Raw genomic sequence first — 21,898 nt, 5'->3', positions numbered from 1 at the left:
AATAAAACCTTTTCTTCTCTGCGGTGATCCAGCTGTTTACAACTTGAGATGAATCCTGTCCTTACCCTTGCTCATTTTTACTTCTTCCAATGCACCGCTCAGCTGGACATCTCATAGAAAATCCATAGAAGAACACAAAGAACAACAAGGGAAACTTTTTTTCACATTTTTGACTGGTTAGCTTAATGCCTAACTGGTATTTGGTAAACAGACAAAAAAGAAAACATTTAAAAAACAGCTTAAAATCAACAAATACATTATATAAAAGAATCAACACACTGTCTCTTGAACAGAAATCAGTCGTTCACCTTGCTGTTGCAACTGAATGCCTTTTTCATAATGAGTTATTAAGGCAGGTACTGAACCAAGTACGACCATGTTTATTACCAAAATCTCTGCTTTAGTTCAATCTCAAAGCTGATAAAGAAGCAAAATCTACCACTTCTTATCAGTAATTGGAAAACAATGAGTTGAGAAGGGACAAAGAGCTTGATAGAATGGAGAATAAAAGGAGAAAATAACAGATAGTAGTGGAAATTGATTTTGAACAAGTGCTTTTATACTACAAAAGCTCTACATCTGAAGAGAAAATGATCCCTTTGAATAAGAAGTGAGGTGGAAATGTGGCTTAGACCTGATAAAAGGATGCCAGAGGCAAGAGGAGATAGACAATAGTGTGAGAAAGGGTGATAAAGTGTGATTGAAGAGAATGAGAGAGGAAGCATAGCAGAGTTTAAAAAAAAATCTGCAAGGAAAAGGGCCAATAGCTCTGTGCCCTATATCCTCAGGTATACATTACCAACACAGATAAACCTGAAGTATCTAATTTGTATTTTAATGATCACATATGTCACTGGCATGTTATAAACTAAATCTTTGTCAGTCAAAGGTAGAGAGGTAAGTCAAACTGATCACCTGCTTGTTTTCAGGTGTCGTGTTTTGTTTTAAAACCTGATGTCAGAAGTAAAAACTCATCTTTTGAAAGAGCTGACATTTTCCCCACTGTTTTTGCATTTCAAGAACTCATTCCCTGTCCAGTTGTGTTGCATTAGGTAGGTCAAGCGACTCTAAATACAAATATATATATATACGTATATATATATATATATATATATATATATATATATATATATATATACGTATATATATATATATTTAAAATTACGTACAGTAACACCTTATCAGTCTATTGCACTGCAGTTTCAGCTTATTTATGTGCTACATTAATTCTAGAGACACATAAAGTGAGAGTGATGGGGACTTACAAAATACAAGCCAGAAAAGTCTGTTGAATACAGAGTCAGTATAATCCCATCATGGCCGCTGATCTGTATCTACAGCAGAATGGGCAGAGATAAGCATATAATTTAGTTCTGCTAAAGTTTGCATAATGACAGAAGCACAGAAAGGAAGTTGGGTTTCAGAGATCTGAACAGAGCTCAGTAAGTGAGTCCTTTTATGTAATGTTTTAGCCCACCGAGCGGGAAAATGACAGACAAAGCATCAATTTCATAGTTCATAAGATATCTCTTTATCACTTTTACACTAAGGATCATCAGATGCAGACAGAAGCTTGCAGAGATACAGTACTTGGACCTACTGATAAAAATGCATGAGACCATTTTTTAGGTCTACATGCTGAGTGGGATGTATATTACTAAGGTGATGTAGTAATTCTTATTGTTCAATGACCTAGATGATAGAAAAAACATTAGGAGATTGAAATTTTGTTATAAAAATATTTAATCTGAAATGATTAGTTAGGGGCTGTACTTTAACAATAAATTAAAAGGCTTATTTTATAAAAAATTTTCATGTAACCAAAATCATTTTCTTCTCATTTCAGTCTGTGTGTATTTCCTTAGAAATGATGTGTCCCCATCTAAACTCTAAACTTAAACTACAACTCAATGTTCAATCCGAATATCTAAATCAATTTACCAGTTAGCAGCTAAAACACATACATACATAACCATAAACATTTTCAACTAAATGACAGTGACAACAGTGAAGCAAAAACATTTACCACTGTGACCTAGCAGTTTTTTTGTAGACAAACTGTGAAGAGTAAATGTTGAGGCAGAAAAAGTGAGAGAAAGGGTGGAAAGAATTGATATTCAAGCTCTGACACTTTCATGAGCCAATGTAGAAAATGCTGAGGATCTGAAGAAAACACACTTCTAGAAGGTGAAAACCAAATGAAACATGACATCTAAAGTAGAAGAGAAATAGGTAAGAAGATTTTAATATGTTGAGAAGGCAGAGTTGCCGCCTTGCTTGGAAAAGACAATAACATGATGCAGTATTCCCTTCACTATTGCTCTCCACCTTCATTTATTATCTCAACCAGAATATCACAATGCCTCTTCACCCATGGAGACAATGACTGCCATGTGATTACTCACAGATTTAAGGTGTCATAGTCAATAAGAATAGTTAAATATCTGAGAAAAGAGGCACATCCCGTACTTTCAAGGATTTGCCAGTCAGAAATGAAATACAGTTGTGATTTAAGGGAGTGTGAGATTGATTCTTATTTTCATTCGTAATCTACATGGAATTTTGAACTTTAAGACCTGGTTCACACTCTCAATGGAAATCACCCACTCATTTTGTCGTATTATGATGTATGGATGCCTCGATATGTAAAATATTTTTGGGAAACTTCGTAATAACCTGCAGGAAAACTATCCTTTGAAAATCCTAATTAATTTTACACAAGCCACAGCTAGGAGGAACCACAGTCTGTTGCTGTCACCCAAGGATAGAAATGGCATATTGTACCAAAATAAATCTTGCAGGAGAGTTGTGAACAGAATTATGCATAACTGCACACAGACATCTGAAAACTGTTTTTTATTCCAGCAGCACTTTTGATTCATAATCTTTTCACTTTTTGAGGATGTTTTATAAAAAAATTTAAAAAAAATGCCATAAAATTAGTTTTGTTGGAGCTTTCTCTCTGTACAACTGTCATTATACAAACTCTGCAAGGGAACAATATATTATCTTTGTCCATGCTACTCTTAGTTACTGATCAACGGCCATGATAAGATTATATCTACTCTGTGTTCAAAAGACTTTATTTTTTACTCTTGTAAGTTGCCACATGTTACATACTTCATGTGTCTATAAAATGAATGTAACTTATAAATGAGCAGCACAGTGGAATAAGCATCATTATTGTGAGTAATATTCCCACAAGAACTTTTATCCATGGTGGGTCGCTGTTAGAATAATTATCTAAGTTCATTTACTTGTGAGTTTATTTGAAAGGTTATGTTTTCATATTATTATTTTGTGTGTAGTTTAGTTGACTTCTTTTCTTCTGTGAAATACTATTAACCATTTGTAGGATGTTTGCCTGGAGGCTAGAGACTTTGACATTCCTGTGGTATCAGCTTCCATCTGTAATTGATTAGTTGTGGTCAGTTGCATGCCCTTGTAAGGGCATGTCCACAGGCGGTGCCAGAATGTAAAGACGGTTGGTCAATTCTCTGTGTGAAGAAGCCCAACCTCCTTTTTCTATACAATAAAGAGAAATGCAGAGAAAGATCTAGCAGAGTTGATCCAAGACAGTGTTTTACAGCGATTTGTCGCGTCTCGGATCTTCCCTCATTTTCTGCAGAAAAGACAATTGCCTTGGTCTGAATCTTTGCTAGATAGGAATTAAAATAAACCTATCAGTCGCTCTACACTTTTACATGGATGCATCAAACAGAACAAAAGCAGAATAATGTTGAAAAGATAATAAATATTTTTACATAAAAGGACAGGAGCCTAATTGAAAATTTTGCAATGTGACTGATTATGTCAGTTTTGTTATGTGTGGGTAGTTTAGTCATGTGAATGAGCCCATTCTCATTCCACAAGGTAATTTTCTACTTTGAATTGTTCAGTGTTTCTATTCAGGCTTAACAGGGTTCAAACACTTTGTCAGGGTGAGGACATGAGGCCTTGTGAGGAGTGTTTGTCTGCTGGCTGATGGTGAAAATGACTGCAAAGTACTTTTCGTCTTCCCCTCGTTTCATAGCAAGCCCTTTCATATTCACTCAAATCTACACATGGAACTTTTTGAAGGACAGGAGTTCAAGTGAAAAAGAGCTTTGTCACTCTGCCTGGTGATTCGTTTTGATCTGAGTGACTGAAAGTACATGTGGTTCAGCACTGCTATGATGACATGCCATCATAATTTGTTCACCTTATGCAGTTATGATAATTTGTACACCAAAAACCTCTGCACTGATAAACAGATTCTTATTTTACTTATCTCTCTTTTATATGAGACAGAGGTCATATTTATTTTAATAGTTGATTTTATTTTAATATTTATCTCTCAATCTGAAAGCATAAGCCAGAAATGATTCAAAGAACATTTCCATACATTTTCAAAGTGTTATCAGTTTTCTGAATGTTGTTTATGGTTTTTTCTATGTATCTCAGTGAAAGCTTGTAATCAGACAGTTAATGATGGACACCTGCCATTATCACTACACCTCAAAGTCAAGATGGATTGCACAATATTCATTGATTATTAGTAGCAGCATGTTAGCTAATGTGGTGCTCATTTGCTGCTGAATACACAGGTAGACATGCATTTTCAGTCTCACACATTTTTGTTGATTGTCAGAGAACGTTATCTCTGAGAGTGATGAGTTTACAGTTCTGCAGAACTGACCACTGTTATAGCTTTTACCTACTTTCCCATATTCCCAAGCCAACTTATACATGATTTGTTCCTTCATATGGACATGTGGTTTATTATATTTCATTGCTGCTTGAATGAATAGGATTTTTTTTGTCTTATTATATTTTATATTTAGTATACTTTCTTCTCCTCTTTTTGTCATTTCACCCAGCTTTCTTTAAGCAACTGCTCATTTAAATCCCTTCTTTTTAACTATTGTTTAGAACTTATAGTTCAGTCATTTATTAAAATGGTAATAATGTGTACTTCAAAAGAGAGTAAAATCATTAAAAGAAACATAATTGTTAGTATCACCTACATCAAGTGAAGTTTTTGTCTTTTGTTGACTTTGTATGAACTGCATTGAGTCCACAAACAAATAGTTGTAGTTCCCCCACTGACACCAAAAAGAGGCAGGGTGGCCATTACACAACAAATGTATAACAGCCAGTCTCCGAAATGTGTACAATTTTAATTAGATGAAGCTACAATTTTTAAAGCAATTTTAAGAAATAGATCATTTTTACTTGAAAGATGAAACAACAGAACAGAGACAGAGGTTAAAATTTATAGAGGTTAGGACAAAAAATAGGAACTGAAAACAAGGGCAGATGGACATGCACTGCTCAGAAAAACACAAAAATTATGACTTAATGCAAACAGCAGGAGATATGTCATGCTGTGCCATCCCAACAGGCTGAACGGAGCATTGACTGTTAATCATGGGGACACCGTCCATGTGTTTGTAAATCCTCTGATCTGCCTCCTACAGAACAAAAACACATCTCTTACTGTGTTTGTTTGCATGCTGGGATATGGAGGTACTTTGCTAAAGACTTTTGTTCTTAGTCTCCAGACAGTTTGAAAGAAATGTTTGATTTAGTTTTTTGAGGCATCTAAAAGTTCAGCCAACACAAATATAACCTGTTAATGGATAGTTCAGGCTTCCCATAGTGTTTAATAGTCAAAAAACTAGACCAAATATGGTCTGGCATCCTCACATAGAGGACCACCTGCTATTGCAGGGTAAATCAGAGGAATTGGAGGCTTTCAGCTAAGAGTGATTTCTTAGTTTTTGACAGGTTGCAAAGTAAAAGTGGTTGCTACTCTCCCAAAGCTCCAAAGGGGGGTTTTATAGTTGTTTTCTGAATGCTATTTATCACGATTTTTCATGAGAAACATTCAAGTCTACATCTGTGTTAGGCTCAATGAATGCAAGCCACCAGTGGGTTTAATATGAGTATGTTTTTGCCCATCTACTAAACTTAGAAAGATAATAAACAGAAATTTGGAAGTGAGAACATTAGAGCAGAGAATACCGGGAAACTACAAATGAAAAAAAAACAACAGTTGCTCTGCTTGTGAGCTTTCTGGACTTCAGTGTTTTAAATAAAACATTTAAATTTAATTTGTTCGGTAATATGGAAACTTGATATAATTAATCATAATTCTATTATGAAATTAAATGTGACTTTCTGACTTTTGATGAGAAACTATCTGGGTGCACTATTCCTTTTTTTATTTCTCTCCTTCTTTGCCCACACATCCCCTTTTTATTCAGCTTGATTAGAGCTCACTACCTCCCCTGAATTTTAAAGCATTGAGAGATTTGTTCACAGTCTTCATGCGCATCAGTTAACTTTTTAACTGGGTAATATGGTGAATGATGTTGATTCAGATTCAGATTTATTCGTATCCCAAATTGGGTAATTGATGTTGCAGCAAGTATAAAAACTAAAAGACAAAGTATCAAAGATTTCAAAATTTTAAAAAATAAAATAAAATAAGGAACAACAAAAAATACCCAAAACACATAAAATACACATCAACACATAATAATTGGAAGAATACAGCAGTGTATTTCATTATTGAATAAGTTACTACACTAAATCAGGTGCAAGTCTCCCTACCTTGTCCTGCATTAAAAAGAGATATTGCTATAGGAACAAAGCAGAGCTTGTACCTGTTGCTTTTTATATAAGGAAGTCTGAGCCTGATGCCAGAAGGTAGAAACTGGAACTCAGCATGTAAAGGATAAGAAGTATCAGCAATAATGGCTTTAGTTTTCCTAGTGATTTGTTTTTTACACAGTTCTGTAAGTGAGCATTGTTCAACCCCTAAGATTTTATTGCTAGTATGTATTACTCGAAGGGCATTTTTTGGTCTAATACTAAGATTTCCAAACCAACAGTGGAGGGAAAAGGTCAACACAGATTCAATATATGATCTATAAAATAGGATCATCAATGACTTATCAACTTGAAACTTTGCGAGCCTCCTTAGACAAAATAATCTTTGCTGGCCCCTTTTTTGTAGGTTTTCTGAATGGTAGGTAAATTTTAACTTATTATCCAAAATAGTCCCAAGATTTGTATGTTCTTTTTAAACTCTTTCTCTTGCTTTTACTAATTTCTTACTAACCTGTCTTGGTAATCACTGATAAGCACCCTATGTGTGTAACCCTTTCTGAATGACTACAGTCACTGTGGTTACTGGTGAAGTGTCATACGGCTGGTAGAGCCATGCAGAGACAAGATAAAGAGTCTATCTTTGATCTGTCGCTCTGGAATTCAGTGACTTATTTCTGCTTCCACTTTCACAGTCCTCCTGATCCTCCACAGAGCAGTAACTCATCTACACACAGACACTGAGAGTGTGTTAGGCTGTTACCTCTAGAAACTCTTTGGGAACAATTAACAAAACTAGCATTGTTCCTTTTTACTACAGATTATTTATTTAAAAAAAAAAAAAAAGAAATACAAAGCAGTGACCTGACAACAGTTGAACAATAGTTTAAGTGATTGACCCCCTGCCCATTCTATTTTTTTCTCATCTTTTTTTTTTGCATGCTCTTATCTGTTGTCCAAACAAAGCATCCTTTGATCCCACCTCAAAGTTCCTGGCTTTAGTCAGAGTGACAAAGATGGCAGCGAGATGCTCCAGCGTCTGGGAACTCCACTAGCCTGCTCAAAAATCAGCAGTGCAAACAAAAACACACACAAACGAGTGAAATCACTGAACAGAATGATCACCATCCAGTTCAGCATAAACAGGACTCTTCCCAGATCACAATGGCAACCTTTTGTGTATAGTTGCAATGGAGAAAACCCCAAAAACTTAAGCATCAATTGTTGCATGTTTTTTTTTTTCATGAAATAGTGGATTTGATCATCCTTTGTTACCAAGAGATCAGAGTAAATGTGATATTAATACAATTATGGAACTAGAGCAATAATTTATTATAAAAGCATATATTTTAATGTGGAGACGCAAATATGTCTTAATATTTTAAAGGCTGCAATGTGTTTTTTCAGTCTGACAGCTCGTCTGTCTTTAGCATGTTATATATATTGAGCTTTAGATAGAATCTACCTGAGCTACATCTTAGACTTAGACAAAGAGCATTGTCACACTATTGTGGAGAGGCATTGCAGAGAGGCAGTGGGCACGTACAAGTAAATTGATAGAGCCATGAAAAACTTATAGAATATGCTAAAAAAAAACATTTGTACTATTCAAAATGTTAATATTAACAAGCTCTATAGTTGAATTGTGTCTAAAAGTATTGTGTGCTTTTGTGGAAGCCTGAGTATCATGACTGACTAACAAAGATCAGCTGCTTGCAATTTACTTTCCTCAGGAGTCTCAGCCATTCTCTGTTTGAACTATTTAGATCATTTTTTTTGTTAGTCCCAGCTGTTCCCCTCTCAGCAAAACACAAAACCACAAACCTTGAAATGCAGTCGATACATGTGGGAAGACTGGGCTGTGGATGATTTTTTTTTTTCTCATTCTGGTGTTACAATCCGTTTGCCATGCTTAGTGCTGTGGGTTTGTTCTTTAGAGGAAGAAATATAAAACAAAAACGTAAGAATTACGATTTGTGTTCCATTAACAGATCTATGATAAATGTAATGTATGATATATGATGTAATGTATCATGTACATGTACCATATATATATATATATATACCAATCTACCTACCTACATACAACTGGTGCCAGTTGTAGATATGAGTTTGGTGTATTGTGAAGCAGAGTCATCATTACTACCACCTTTAATTTCATTGGTATTTCAAATGAAGTTCAGATTCATGACTCAAGTTCCTGATCCCATTTTCCTAATTACATTAACTTAAAAAATCTGTGTTTTTATAAAGCAATCTCTAGACTGATATTTTATGAAGAAATAAATTAAATAAAACAGATGTAGATGCTAAAACTATGATCTTATTACCACAGCAATTGAAACAGTATATTTGGCCGTAATTAAATGGCTTTAGTCTTGATGTTAGTGATGTAACTAGTTTCAGTTCTGGTACAAATTATTTACAAAAAAATTCTAAGATTTAACAGATAACACACTGCAGTAGGCAACATTTATTTATTTCTTTATTTTTGTATTCTTGGGTAAATCGTTCCTATTTAAGGCTACACAATTCCTCTGATAGTTTTTTTTTTTTTTTTTAATAATTAATTTGTTGAAAAAGAAGATATACTTAACATTGTTAAGATGTAAATTCTATGACTTCGGACCAGCGGTGGGCATCTATGTATTATGCATTGGTTCAGAACATTCTGCATCTAGAGAAGATCTCTGGACTGAGACGTGTGTGTGAAACTGTAATGGCGTTGAGCTTTTTAAATAAAACTTTAAAACAGGATATTCTTAAAGTTACGATAAGTGACAATGGTGGAAATCCATTTTTCTGTGGAGCTGTAGCTTGTCATATTGAATAAGCTCGCTTCTACACACATTTCCTGGTAACGTGTGTTGGTTTGGCTTTGGCTTGACTTTTCTTTCTTTTTCATGTTGACTGTGCAATCACTGTCTTGCAGTGATAAATTGTGGGTGTACTTGTGTTACATTTATTTAAATAATAGGACCTCTAGGTGACCAATTTTGGTGTAATGTTAAATTAAGAGTTGAGAAACATCATTAGACTAGATGTGTTGTTGTGCAGTCAGTTAACTGCAGATAATTTTGCAAACTAGCTAGTTAACTTAGCAAAGTTAAGTGAGATGCTTTTGTTATAGCTTAATTGAACTGCATCTGAGACCTGCCTGTGCCAGTGACTGTATTTGATATAGGTGAGGTGTGGCCAAGTAGTTAGTTTAATGTATGAGGCTTTTGAAAGCACTGCCATTGTTTTTGCTGTTCTGTTTCGCAACTTTTCAAAGGTCATAATGGAACGGTTTCAAATACAGACTGTTTTGTGTAAGGTTAATAGGTGAATTTTATATGGCTGACCACTCCGGAACCTTTGGTGTTATTGCAAATGATTAATGTTCCATAAGAAGGCTGTACTGTTGTATTACATGACTTCTCAGTTCAATGCTCCTCACATATTATCATCTGTTCGCTCCTTTCTGAATTTATATACACAGATTGCAAGACTGCATGAGAAAAAAACGCTGCTTTTGAAAAGTATTTTTTTTCTCCTCCCAGAAACTGGGAAGCCCATCAAATTAGATTTTAAAGACTAGTTAAATATTTTAGAATTATGTATCAACTATTTATATTGTTGGATTCACTCCTCCCATTCCGCTAGGGGGCTCTGTAGTTGTTTTGCATTGGTTGTGGAGGGGAGGTGAAACAAGAGAAGAAACTTACGGCAGGCCAGTAATACACCGAGACTGTCGTTAGCTGAAGCTAACAAGCTGAAGCTACAATAAAATCATATTCTACTGGCGTTCATGAGTGTTACCAACATGGTGAGTTATATTAATGCTGTAAGCTGTGGGGAGATGAGTTTTTTGTTATCTGTTCTAAGCATGAGCTTGCTGAATTTGCTAGTGCTAATTAGCCCAATGCTAGCTGTGTTTGCAGCACTGATAGTTGAATAACGATGTTTGTTATATTACGAAGTGTTCTAAGAATAAACTGCCTTATAACTGGTTAGTCAAGCCTAGCTAATAAATCTATGTTTAAGTTTGTGTTGATTGAATTCTGCAGTACTAAGTATTGATGTTTTGTTTTTTCTTACTTTATTTACAGTTTAACCGGACGGCACGTCCGTGTAAAAGCACTCGGCAATAAAATTAAGAACAGCAACAACAACAACGACGACTATCTTGTGTTCTTTGTAACATATATTGTTTTGAATCTTGTGTGCCCATCTCATTTGCTTCTGTCTTCAGCGTTGAACTATTTCCCCATTTGTTTCTGAAGGTACTTATTTCTCCCTATTATTATGCTGGGTAAATGTCTATAATTTTCTAGATCTTCCTTTCTTTGTTTTTCTGGGCTTACATGTTTCCGAGCACTTTGCAGCGGTATGATTTTCCCAGATCAATCATCTTTGTTTCAGGCTGTGAATTGTTGTGTTTGTCCCTTCAGCCTGTACTTAAATAATTTTTCTGTGTTTTACTTCACAAAACTGCCTTGTATGTTTTGGATGACAGCAACAGTCAGGACCAGACAGAGACTAAAGGAATTACTTACAATGAAGCTGCACTTGTTCCAAAATGCTATAGCATAGACACACACTTAGTTTGCCATCTGCCTGTAAGGACAAATTGATGTTCAGTTGGTGGCTAGTAATATGTCTCCATATACTTCAGATTATAGTTAGTGCTTATAGCTCCATGCATGTAAGACTCCCTCCTCTATAGTAGTAATTGAGATTAGACTCGCAAAAAATATGAAGTAATTCCAGAAGGGATGACAGTTAAGACCGAAGATGGATCTGGCCTAACTCCAAAATGATGCTAGGCCTATTTGTATTAAAACTTTCACATTCACAACTTGCAAGCTGTTAACTAGTTAAACAACATTAACAATTATTTTGAGATTGCTTCAGCTATTACCCAATATTCATCTGAATACATTATTTATTTGGACAGCATAATGTTACATATTTGAACATGACAATACCTGGCTGTAGTTTTAAACAAGAGCAGTGATGTCAGAGATTTGCTTGAATGAGTTTGACATCCTTTAACTTTAAGAGACCCATCCTCAATAACACAGGTGAAGCAAGGAGATGTAGGGCAGTTCAACCATTCATTTCTACTGAGTATTGGTGGGCATCAATCCTTTTCTGCAGTAAAAGAGAGCAGCAATTTTCAGCAAATTGCAGAGCTCTTTGTAAAATATTGCTGTCTTTTTTTTCTCCTTTGGTTGAATTTACTGCAAAACACGCTGGTTTCTATCAAAGTCTGACAAGACGGCACATTTTCTTACTTTCAACCTAGCCTTTCTTTTTTTTCCCCTTTAGTGAACATGTTTTTCCAGATCTTTGTTAACACATGAGGAAATGCATATTCCTACATATTTTGTGAGAACATCAGAAAAATATTTCAGTCATGTGTAAATGCCTTACTCTTAAATTTCCCAATGACAGGAAGGGATTTTGCTTCTACAAGTGACTGATCTTGCACTTGGTAGAAACACACTGTAGAATCCCCCAGATAGTTTATTAAAACCAACAAAAGTATTTGGGGTGACTTACATGGATTAGCTAAAACACCTTTTATTATGGATGTGCCCATTTATTTATTTATTTTTTCTGACCAGTGCATGGCGTACAGTTACATACATTTTATCTGAGGCAACTTTTCTAAAATCCTAGATCACCTTACAGAGAAGATCAAACAAATGATTACATATTTAAACAGGCTTACTAAAAGTCTATGTTTTGGATGGAACATCATCAAGTGTTTTGTCACTAAAGTGTAATTTATTTCTTCAGAAGATAACTAACTTGGATCTTGTGCTGAACAAAAATGTATTTTTCACCTAGGATTTCTAAAACTGCACTTTCTAACAAATTTAATGTTGAAGGTTTATTTTGAGGAGAGTAGTGATGCACCTGTTGACACAGATTTACATTATTTGAACCTTGACCAGATTTATGTGGTTCCTGCATATGCTCTTTGTTTTCTTTCTAAGTACATGTGATACTAAAATTATTTCTAACTTAACTTGTTGGCTAATAACTGGCTAATATATGAGTGTCTGTGATTTTACCTTGAACTGTGCAGTAAGGAAAGGTACTTTGTCTAAAACTGAAGACTAAACAGAAATTGCTATTATGTTAATATGCTTAGACACTGTATCTACTAAAATATCATGAGAAACATGGGTTTGACTATTTAACTCCAATATAAAATAAGTTTCAAGTTGATCCCGACATTTAGCACACAATTGTTCCGGACCCTGACAGCATGGGAAAGTTTTTAAAGTGCTGCTGTACAGATCCAATCTAACCTTAGCTTCCCTTTAGAAATGAAGCTAATTCCATTCTCAGTGTGAAATATAAACTAGAGCAGGGTTACAGAAACAGATGGGCAGCACATATTAACTCAGTTCACTGGTGTCATATGTTCTTGTGGCAAGATGCATAACAGATGGAAACTAATTTAATAAAAAACAGCAGATAAAGAATAGCTTCGTTTTAGTTTGAAAAGTAATGTCAGACATACAAACTTTAGCCTGTTTCAGCATGTGGTCTTAAACCTTTGATCAGCCGATGAACTGCTGGCTTAAGTCTAAATTTAATTTCAAGTCTTCTGTTTGCTGACATCTGTCATGATTTTTAAAATGATGGGTGTCTGGAGAAATATTCTCAGAATGCCCAAACTTAGGTTTTGTTGTGAGTATAATAAAATATTACAGTACTACTGTATTTGTGACCATGTTTACTTCCAAGAAGCTGATAGATTCACTAAAACCATGCCCAAAGGTTTGACAAACCTGGGGATTTTTATTCTTTCTACAGGAGAAAAAAGGCCTTGTGCTTGTTGTTGCATGCTTCTTTAGGAGTGTGTATAAGCATGTTCAGAGTTGTGTTTTAAGTATTTGCTTAATTTTCTCATGAATATTGTATTTTTTATTTATTTACTTTTTTACATATAAGCACATAATCCTCCCTAAGTTGGTGTACATGCATATCTTAGATATTGCTGTTCAGATGCAATGATATGCATATGCTCTGCTCCATATCATACAGACAATGCTGTTATTTTAGACAGTAGTGCTAAAGGTATTCACTCTTCTCTGCAAATCCTTGTTGCAATAAGTTATTTGCTGTGACATATTAGCATGACTCATTAAATTTATATCCAGAAAGTATGGATTTATTTATATCTTGTATTTGATTGATCAGAATAGTGAGCAGCTGATTGATCTGCAGGGAAAATGTTATTGAGACAGTGTTTAGATCCAGCAATTATGTAATTAATTTGTGGAGTCAGCTGATGGATAGGCTCATTTTCACAGTTTTCCTCCATTTAATTCTCCTCGAACCACAAAGTAATGATGATGTAGCTTTGGTGTTTTTGTCTAAACACTAAAAAGAACCATTTGTTTATGATTCTACATTAATCAAAGTTTCAGTAATGAGCTGTGGAAACCTATCATGTGACATTAGAGCAATGTCAATGGCGGACAAGTCTGACATTTGCTGTGATGATGCAAAATGACAAAGTCCTGCGGTAGTAATGGATTTACAGTCACACACTTTAATGATCTGAATAGTTTAATGTAAGCTGAATGAAAGTGAATCATCTGGTGGATTCTGTAATCAAATGTTATTAGTTAGGGCTCTTCACACCAGAGAGTGCAGTTTGCTTACAGTGGGAAATCAAATGACTATCCAGCAAACAAAAGAGAGAAAAAGAACCAACAAGAGGAACTGACAACTTTTATGTTATTTATGAACATGTTATTTATGACCTAAAAACTTTGAAATCCTCACTGTGTGAAACGTCAGCAGCACATTACAATCTCTTGTTTTCTGCTTTGTTTTTCCATACAGCTGCTTTTGTCTCAACATCTAATTTCTCATCACACACTTTAAAAACAGCTTAAAATGATCATTTCATTTAGACATGCTGTGTACATTTTCTACAAGCTGCCATGGCTTTCTTAGATTTGAATCAAGTACCAGCGATTTGGCTGTTTGTTACTCTTCGATGTTTATAGTAGGACACCAGAAAACATGAATACAGTAATTTTCACTGTCAAGTCTGGTCTTTAGTTTTCAAACAACTGTGTGGCATTCCTTTAGTACAATCATTTTACTTGACTTACAAACATGCTAATTGCATATGGATCACAAAAATAAAGTCAAAGTCAAAGAATATATTGTACATACAAGTTATGACTGTGTTTGTTATGAAAATCTTCCTCTCTATTTCAGCTTTCATGAGATTTGTTTCATATGTTTATTTTCTAATTATTTGTCCCAATTTCTGTCTGTTTTTGACATGCTGCCTCTTGGACATTACCTATGGACCATAAAATACAGGTAAAACAAAACTTGTTGTGACATACAGTGGATTCTGTATTAAAGATGACTTCAGGATTTATGTGTTGTATTTAGTTTCTGAATCCCACTTTTCATCACCGCTGTTCAATTTTACCAATTGCAACATCTGCTACTCAGGATTTTTTCTATAAATATGGCTGCTCTTAAATTCCTCCTTTTTTTTCATAGTGTGTAAAAAATCTTTTATTTTTAGTTTTTTTTTTCCTTCAAATTCTGAGAATGATGTACAGTATATGATGGTATGATGATCTCTCTCTCTCTATGTATGTACTGTATGTAGGTAGGTAGGTAGGTAGAGATCATCATATCATCATTACACCTGTTCTGATTTATACTGACCCCTAGAGAAAAGCACCACCCTGCCTGTTACTCTATAAGAATTAAGAGGGTAGAGACGATTGATGGATAGCTCAGCCACAATATAATAGTATAATACTACTGTCCACAAACCCCTAAAGTGCTAATATTTTGTAAAACTTTGACTTATAGATGGATAACAATAATTTATGATTTACTTCCCTCCTCTGCTTTCCAGCCACCTGTCATTCAGTTGACTGTGTCTCATAGAGGTTTTAGTGTCAGTTTTACTGTTAACAGATATTGACCTTTTGCAACTACATCACTTAATCATGCTAGGCCATGACGGATGTTGGAAATGAGGGGTGGGAGTGTTGAACAGAGCATCTGAAATTGTCTTTCCAAGTTGTTTTTGCCAGTTTAGCCTTGGGTTCTAATTGTACAAGTCAAGCTAATTTGCGAACGCAACACACTTGGTTAGGGCTATTAGATGTTTTATTTACAACCAACCCAGGCTTCCTTTTTCCTGATGTGTTGATCAAATTGCTGACTTTGCCTGAATTCACATCACTAAATTTATATCACTATGTCCTAAAGAGCGTTTCCCTTTACACCGGAGCAGCCTTAAAAGCATAAAAACGCAACCATATATGTTGCACGATGGTGGGGCATTTTCTCCAAGATTACTAATTGTTTGATACATACCGTCTCCATAATGCAATATTTGATTTCATCTTTCTACTCATACTCATGAAGCATATGAACGTTAATCATCTTGCCTTGTTAAAAGTGTTAGCTGCAAATCTGGGATTACACCAAGGCCTGCCAGTCATTATGATTGATGACTGATATCCATTGCCGCTGAATCTTTCCTCATTACAAGTTATACAATAAAATGACAAGTTTGGTTTGCATCCTTCTCTGTTTTTGCAGCCGACCACTGAACATCTTACGGAAATTTTTACGGTGAAATCAATTAAATAGAAGCGCTACTAGGTTACCAGATATCTGTTTTTTGACAGGCTTTGCAGGAGCATCTACTGTAGGTTGTTTTAACATCCATTATGGCAGATTGGGGAGCGTTCTGAAGGGCATGACATCACATGTAAAGGGTCAATTTGGATTGTTTAGAGTTGAATAGAAGCATGTATACGTTCTACAGAAAACCAGGGTTGTCTTTAAGCCTAATCTTATTTCTTAAAAAAAAAAAGAAGAGAGATTTAAGGTCTCTAACAAAATTGTAGTTAGTAATGCAACACCAAAAATGTGCTCGAAGCGAAAAATATATTTTTTTGAATAAAAATGAGAAAAAGATAGACTAAATGCCAGTAAGTCCTGCTCACTTACAACTTGACAAAAACACTAAAATAGAGTTTTACACATGATGGGATGCTACAGGCAATGCGAAGAGAATGAGGTAGTATTTTAGTTTGACAGTTTTCATACAAAGTAGTTTACAGCAGATATGTGTTTTTGAAAGACAGGTCTATGGTGAAATCCTTTGGGAGGACATGGTCTGAGAGGAGATTTGGATGTGAAAACTATAACAAGTCTGCAGAGAATTGCCAGGAGGATCCTCAGGGGATTAACTGAGGGGTTTTTCTTTTTGGACAAATTCTGTACAAACCGTGAAATCCAGCTTTTGAACAGGTCAAAGACTTTAACCCCTTATTGTCTGTGTGTATATATATATATACTGTATATAATATTCTCATTGATAATGTTTGGCCAAGCAGCTTAATTAAGGAGCAAAGTACATACAATAGGATTCCTATTCAAAGTACAAACAGCATGTACTCTTTGTATATGTTCGCTGTGAGAATGTCAAACCAAAGTCAGTTTACTTGATTAAGCAAAAACTCTTTGTTAATAAATTTGATTCTGATTTTGCTAGAGGTTATGGAAAACCTAAAGGTGGACAGAGGACAACATTTAACAAAAATATTGTTTTACAACTTTGGAACACAATCTTAGATTATGTTTTTTTTTTTTTCGCTTATACTATATGAATACATATTTTACTGATCTACAAGTCAGCTTTTACACTAATGTTGTTTTGACTGTGTCTCCTTTGTAAAATTCACAAAATATCATTATGCAGCCCTGGGCAAAGTTGCACCACCTTAACTTCATACATTTTCTTCATAGCTAAAGTTCTTCATCTTTTCACAAACTTTTAAATTTTGCCTTATTGTTGCTAAATAAATATTGACATTGCATGTTCTGCCACGGGGGACACAAGGATTTCTCAAACATGCATGACAGAATTAAGCAACACTCAAAATATGAGTGAATATGAGAAAATAACGTCAGAACATGAACTTATGAGTGTCTGTAACAATACAGTTTGAAGATTTAACTATAACTCAGAGACAGATTATTGTAAATGACATTCTAAAGAGGCTCTTTTCTTCATTAATTTGCATCCTTTAATTTCCTTCCTCACATCTAAATAGAGATAATCTGACTCTTCTCGGGGAGTTGAATCAATTATGTCTCCCACTGGAACACATTACCTGGAAAAAAGCCCACTCTGACCAAATATTCTGGACTCACTGTAACCTCGGTCTGATGCTGGCAGGTATTCTGGATGGTTTACTGCATCATACTGGGAGGTATCGCTAATAAGAGAGATGGACAAAGCTTGGTGAAAAGAATAGAGAGCAATGGGCAATTTGACTTGAAAATAGAGAATGGAAAAGTTTAAATGTTCTTATCGTTCTTTATATTCATAACATGATTGTAACAATGGGGTGGTGATGTGTGTGGAGTGTACCCCGCCAGCTTCCCTGGTGACCCTGCAAGGATATGCATGTTTAGACAATAGAGGGATGGATGGTAGGATTTTATTAAAAATAAGGACCGTTGTCCTTTGTATTTCCTTTGAAAATAAGCACTATTTATTTAGAATTTGAGTGTAGCTCAACAAATCACTGATAAATTAATCTCTGATTATTAGTTGTTTCAATATAACAACGACAAGAAAAAGACCGCAAAATAAAAGATCACACATTTGAAATGGTTACAACCTATACATAATACAAAACTGTAATTATTGCACTGACAGCTATTTTGATAGCTCATTAGCAATCCCAGCAAGTAATTGTTCTTAGAAGAATCGTAGCTTTTGAAGTTTCCTACTATGCTGGATCATGGTGCCCATTCCCTACACTGAACTCAGTAAACTGTGCTGGCTGGTGATGTGCTTCATCAAAAATGATGAGAGGGCAATGGGTGTGGATTTGATCTGTCATTCTGATTCATTACATCTGAGGTTCACTGGGTGATTTTTCTTTTTCTTCCTTGCTGTATTTCAGCAGTCTTCGTCTTTCACAGCTCAGCAACTCATCCACCCACAGTATAAGTGTGCAGTATGTTTCTGCTCTGAATGGGTGAAAAATATTATGTCCTTGTGTTAAACTGTCTAAAAGAAACTTAAAATACAGAGATTATATCTGTATTTGAAAGTTTAAAGAACATGTAATTAAGTTAATCTGTAAAAATCCTCATGCATCTTAGGTGTGTTCTTGAATTTTATCAAGGTATAGTATTCAAAACTTTTATTCAGATGGGTGTACTTGCAAAGTCTGTGTAGAGAAATGTTTGTATTTTACAGTTGTATATACATGGTTATGTTTTAATTTCAAAAGCAATGCAAGGTTACCAAAGTAAGTTAGAGTGAAAAAAATGTTATAGCTTTTCAAGTAAATGCCATTTGAAAAAAAAAGGAACATTTTTTTGGAACATAGTAGAGATAGTCGAGGAGGACAACAGGTTAGTGCATTGACTTTGAGTTTAACATAAAAAGGGGAGACCATACACAATTTTCAAATTTAATCAGAAAAGAGAAATGTCAGCCAAAGATAACATTCAAACAAGAAAAAAAAATCTAATTTGACTATGTTAAATATTATTTTATTTTTGCGATCGTATTGTTCTGAGTAAAGCATAATTGAACGCAATAATCGGTTATAGTCAAAATCTAAACATAAGCTTTTCTTTTGGATTTGTAAAACTGACCTTGGAGGAGTTGGTGACTCACCAGTCATGAATCTCGTCGCACATAACTGGTTTATTATTGGTTCTGTTGTGTGTCTCTTGTTTTGGCAAACTGTCCAGGTAGTTTCCTGCCTGTTGCCCAATGACCATTTAAGATTGACACCATTGTTGGTCCCTTGAACCTAGACTAAAAGCTTCAGTGATTCCTATTTGTCTCCTCATTCATTTCATGTAACATGACTGTGCTAGTGATTTGGGCAAAACTGATATATCTGGAATAGTAGCAACTTTTCGACACACGTGATTCATCTGAGTAGCCTTGTTCTTTATAAGAACTGATCCAAAATACACGTCAGATGACAGTGTTGGCGGAGATGGGTCTGCTTGTGTCAGAAACTTAGAACATTATGTTGTTTTATCTTCACATTCTGTTGGAGGAGTGTATGCGTACTGAATGTGTCTGCCTATAGTGATAGAAGCTTCGACACTCAAAGCAAACACACAGGCACAAACTGTGCAGTTGGACAGACAGACACAGTGTAGCTCTCTTTCTAAAGAGTCTACGGTGCTCTGTTTTTGTGTAGACAGCTTGCTGGTTCTCCTGAGTATTGGAAAAAAACTGTCTAGACTTTGTGGATAAAAATATTTATTTTCTTCCCGTTTTTCAATGTATTTTAATTGTGATTGAATTAGGGCTCTTATGAATCGGTTCACACAATTACACAATGAATTGTGTGAACATCAAATTAGCAGAACACCTGAGATCCTGTGTTTGATTTAAAAAAAAATATTTTACCTTTGCTACTTAAATATGTAATGATATAAATAAATATTATTCAGAGATTCTTTCTTCTTCAAGCCATGATTTGTATCTCCATGGTTAAGTGAAACTCCCAGAACCATACATTTCACAAGATCTAGGCTTTGCTCTTCCCAGTCACTCCGCTTCATATTATTAAACAACAGTAGCATGTTAACTAATTGTATTCTGTTGTACTCTGTTGACAGGCGAATGACCTTGTTTCTCAGTTGACTTTGATAGTTGGTCAAAAAACTGTTTCTGCAGTTTCAGGATATGAGAAAAGCAGCAAGATGAAAGCTCAGCTTTGTACAGAAATACTAGCAATATTAGTATACACAAAAAATTTGTGACAGTTACAGTATGAAAAGTAGAATAAATCACAATACATAATGTTGACGTGTAACGACCGTTAGTTGAAAATACTCACACATCTAATATACTAGTGTGTTACAATGAGATGGCCAAAGTTTACTAATTCTGTTGGCAAAATGTAATTATTTTACACAATAATCCATAATTCCAAGGTAACAACTTAGTTTCTTTTTGTTTTTTTTACCTTTCTGAGTTGACCACTATTTCAGAGTAAATAATATTAACATTAGTCTTTTTGGAATGATAAACTCCAAGTTGTCTTCTTCTTCAGTTCTTCTGTTACTATTCGCTCTGCAGGACAGACAGAGCGTGAGCTAACCAAATCAATCTTTGACACAGCACATTGCATAGATCAAATGTGCTGCCAGCCACCTCAAAATATTCAAAAGCAAAGGTTAAGGAGAATGCTAAACTTCCATAGAACCCATAGATCAGCTCGGCTTGTTGTTGAAAAAAAAATTTCAATTTTGGCAGGAAGCTTCAGGTTGCTTGACATGGGAGGTTGCAGAAAACTGAACTCAGTTCCTGAATATATACAGATACCAACATGTCAGATTTTTCTATATTTATGGCTAAGTCTATTCTTTATGAGCTAATGAAATGATGCATTTTGTAATTTATGAGAAGAACAATGTGCTGGTTACAATAATTGGTAGAGTTTCGTAATAGTTACATATTCTGCAAATACAAATTGTAACAAATTCCTTTTATCCAGAGTCTCTAAAACCTACAGATATTTCTGAGTTAAACTAGATAAACTTTATTATCTGGGAAGGAGAATCAAGTATTTCTTTGTGTGCACATTTGTAGTTGACACCATTTTGATTCACACCCCTCATCTACCACATTGTGTCATAATTTTGTTCCCCTTTGGGATTAGTCAAGTATACTTTTATTTGAATTTGATTTAACTGAATGTGTTACCTTGTATAAATGCATTCTGTGTCATTTCATGAATATTGCATTGGTGAATTTAATATTTGTGGCAAATTGCTATTTCTTCACCTTCAGAGAAGGTTACATTTTGCATGAACCAACATTACCCTCACTTGTTGAGTACTTATACAGTACAGGTTCTTCCTTAGAATTAAGATATGTGGTGTGACTTCTGCTGCAGGGGATAAGGTTGATAAGTATTAACACACTTTCAGATGTTATGTGGTTGCCTCTAAACAGAGAAGAAGGAGACTTATTAGAGTCTCGTCATATCAGATGTGAGCATAAAGGAGGAACACAGCACTGGGACTGCTATCTACTTATGAAAAAGACCTTTAAGTGTGTGTATTATTGTGGGAAATAGGAGAGTTGTGCAGGTTTTGATTTAATAAAACACCTTCTTGTGTAAGTACTTACTAATGGAAGTGATATAATGTTGGACTTTAGGACTTAAACTGTTAATAATCTGGTTTGTATTCATCTCAGTCTTTACTGAAAAGAGCCCCAAGTCTATGGATAAATCTTTCTCAT

At 34.9% G+C, this 21,898-nt stretch overlaps 1 protein-coding gene and 1 long non-coding RNA gene across 2 annotated transcripts in view; both read left to right on the top strand.

The window, feature by feature from the left end:
- The window catches only part of lsamp (limbic system associated membrane protein), a 725,983-nt gene that overhangs the window by 98,849 nt on the left and 605,236 nt on the right, over positions 1 to 21,898 (top strand). The gene's annotated exons all lie outside the window — the stretch shown is intronic.
- Positions 6,634 to 21,749, top strand: LOC114161938 (uncharacterized). Its single transcript, XR_003599107.1, has 3 exons — positions 6,634 to 6,999; positions 7,048 to 7,058; positions 21,737 to 21,749. It is a non-coding gene; the product is annotated as an uncharacterized LOC114161938 (long non-coding RNA).

This window comes from Xiphophorus couchianus, chromosome 18 (genome assembly GCF_001444195.1).
Source record: "Xiphophorus couchianus chromosome 18, X_couchianus-1.0, whole genome shotgun sequence".
In the NCBI taxonomy this organism is placed as follows: Eukaryota; Metazoa; Chordata; class Actinopteri; order Cyprinodontiformes; family Poeciliidae; genus Xiphophorus; species Xiphophorus couchianus.
Note: the sequence above shows the minus strand (reverse complement) of the source record. Positions and strands in the feature narration are given on the sequence as shown.